Below are 3124 nucleotides of genomic sequence, written 5' to 3' on the forward strand. Positions count from 1 at the left end.
ATTTCACAACATCAGGTAATGCTCAGGGCGCTGGTAGGCATACACCCCATTTCAAACGCAAGGAAGTGAAGGGTCAGAGAGGCTGAGTGGTGGGCCTGGGGTCAGATACCACACAGTGCTGTAGGTTTTCATTTTGTCCTGTGTCTCCCCTGCTGTAATGGAACTGAGAAAACACTACTCCCAGAGAGACCCTTGTATTTATACACAAAGACCCCCAGGAGCAAGAAGAAGCATGAGACTGGGCAGAGCCTGCTGAGTTCCTACCCAGCACTTATGCCTCTTCCAGTCCTGCAGCCCTGCCCTCACTCCCCTGAGACGTGTCTCCCCCATTCCCTGACCCCGGCAGGTCTGACAGCCGTCAAGCTCATCACCTCCAAGATCAGAAAGATTGGGAAGTAGACATTAGTGCCCGTGAGCTGAGGAAACACACAGAAGAGCAATTAAAGCGGCGCATGGGGGTGAGCTTGCCTTTAATGGTTTGCAGCTGCAGAAAGCCGTCACCTCCCCCTTTGGGCTCTGCCCTGCTGCTGGGCTGCCTGTCTGTATTTTGCATCCTGACCAATTAGATCCCCATGTGTGCTGCAGGCGTGAAAAAATAGAAAGTGAATAATCCTTCATTCTCTGCATAGCAAGTAGCTTTGATCCTCTGTTGCGGGAACCCCATTCCATCAGAAAGTGCATCCCTTCTCAGTTTGCTTGTTTTTTGTTTTTTTTTTAAACCCAGTTTCCTTGTTTCAAAATGACATTAACCTCCACCCAGAGACCTGTGAAATGACCACAATTCATCTTCAGACCCTTGTGATCAAAGCTGGGTTGGGTTTTTTCTTCATCTCTTTTTATTTATTTATTTTTTCCTCCTATAAATATTTTCTTTTTATTTATTTGTGTTTAGAAGTTGCAGTTTTAAGTACTATTAACAGAAAATACATAACAAAAGCTTCCTAACAAGTGAAAAAAATAATTATAAATGCTGGAAAAATTGGCCTCATTAACATATTTACAGACTTTTACTTAATACATACTCCATTGGAAATTAATTATATGACATTTATACAATCATTAACATTTCGAAATCACTTTGAGTAGTGAGCCTTTCAGTTCTTTATTGTCTATACCCAAAGTTGAAAGTCACTCAGTTTCTGAAGGCAATACTGACAAGCATCAGAAATTGTCAATCTGAGATGCTATTGAAATATTGTTCTGCTCCTTCACCTAAAGACATTTCTGTTGAGTAAGTGTCCTTATGCTTCTTTTTCTCTTTGCTCTGATCTTCTTGTAGCTTCAGAATTATGTTTCGGATTTCTTCTCTTTTTGTTCTCATTCTTGGGGGAGGAAACCAGTTTGCCAGATTCATAGGTAATTCAAAATTGAGAATTGGATTCTCAAAAAAGCTCTCTACATACTGCAATACGTATACGCCACAGTCACTGAAGTTGTTTTGCTGTGGTACTTTTGGATTAGAGCCTTTCATAACATCTTTGGAAAAACTTCTTCTGCTTCCCTTTTTAACTTCCCATTCCACCTCTAAATACTCTCTTAGAATTTTAACAACATTTGACCGAGAAGGGCCTCTGAGTGAGTCCATCAGTAGGATACAAGGTTGTTTACAGATAGTAGGCTTTAAATGCCACTGTCCTATTTCTGAACTGCAGTTGTCATCAGCAAGGAGTCCATCATCACTGCTATCATCCTGGTTATCCTGATCTTCTGAGAAGTCAATGAGTTCATCTTCAAGCATTTTACTACCTTCAGCTGATTCATCACTGTAGTTTAGTCTTATTTTGCTTAAACCATCTGTATGGTGCATAGAACTTAAATATTCATTCTGTAGGCCATTCTCACTTTCAGTCCTATCAACAAATTTCTGGCATGCAGGTTCTCCTTTATTCGATTCTTCATTTTCACTTGCAATATGATTTATTTTTTTCAGACTACATTTCACACTGCTTATGTTTCTCCGATAACGAGGGTCACTTTCTTCCTGTTCATTATTTGAATCAATTACAGCTACGCAATGCTTTCTGTTTAGCATCTTCTTAATTACAGGCTTGGCAGCAGAGTTTTGTGAACAACTGTCCATTTCACTGGCTGAAGGAGAAGAAATACAACTATCCTCTACAGGTGAACTTTTTTGCGTGACTGTGTTTTCATGGTAATGAGGATTAGGTTCATACTTTGGTTTTTCCAAACCAGGGAAACAAACAACGGCCAAAAACCAGTGTGCAGCTTCATTAAGGGGTACAAAAATAAAATCCTTCTCAAAAATATCTACATGCCGGGTCCATGTTTTTACTCTTCCATGTCGCTTCTGCTGTATTGACAGATTAGTTGTTTCATGAAGATTTCTCCTCTCCCTTTGATTAAGGCGTTTATAGAAAAAAGAACTGAATATATGAATTCGATCAGCTTCTTCTTTCTTAAAGCTGATCGAATTCATATATTCAGTTCTTTTTTCTTCATCTCTTTTTAAAACTCTTGCTACACAGTCCTTCTTTTCTCACACTGGTTTGCTGCCAATGTTTCCAGGCTGAAATCAAAAGGAATAGTCTATTAATATCAGGCTCCTGCAACAAGGCCACCATTGTCTGCCCCGTTTCAGAGTACCTATGGTCCTGGTGTGAGAGGTGGTGAGTGTGTGTGTGTATCCAAATAAGCAATTTCTAAATAAGCAGGAAGAGAGGGAATTAACAGCCCTAATTTATTTCAAATGTGAGGTGAATTTCAATGACTCTGTCTATAGATTCTATTGATCACCTGTTTAGCTTTGAAAGCATTAAGTTCTCAGAAGCATATTTGGTAGAAAAACTTATTTTAATGCTATAAATAAGGTGGTGGTAAAGGGGACAGTGTAGGCATACAGGCAATAAAGGGGGTGGTAGTGGAGGAGCAAGGGGAGTTAAAAGTGGTGCGGATGGTATTGGCGTTGGAGTGGAGGAGACAGGTAGAGCCGGTGGAGGGGGTGCAGGAAGAGGGTGGTTGTAGTGATGATGGTATGGAAGAACTGTAGGATGGAGTGGTTATAGAGGAGGTGAGGGAGGAAGTAGAGGAGGAGATAGTGGAGTGGTTTGGTGTTGGAGGTGGGAGAGGTGAAGGATGTAGTCATGGTAGAAGTGGAGGCAGTGGC

General features: G+C 40.9%; 1 pseudogene; it reads right to left on the reverse strand.

Annotated features, from left to right (window-relative positions):
* Positions 1-854: 854 nt before the first annotated feature.
* On the reverse strand, positions 855-2437 carry LOC129551591 (sentrin-specific protease 6 pseudogene; annotated as a pseudogene).
* Positions 2438-3124: the final 687 nt, after the last annotated feature.

This window comes from Moschus berezovskii, chromosome 1 (genome assembly GCF_049115385.1).
Source record: "Moschus berezovskii isolate FMDL1 chromosome 1, NW_MosBer_1.0, whole genome shotgun sequence".
In the NCBI taxonomy this organism is placed as follows: Eukaryota; Metazoa; Chordata; class Mammalia; order Artiodactyla; family Moschidae; genus Moschus; species Moschus berezovskii.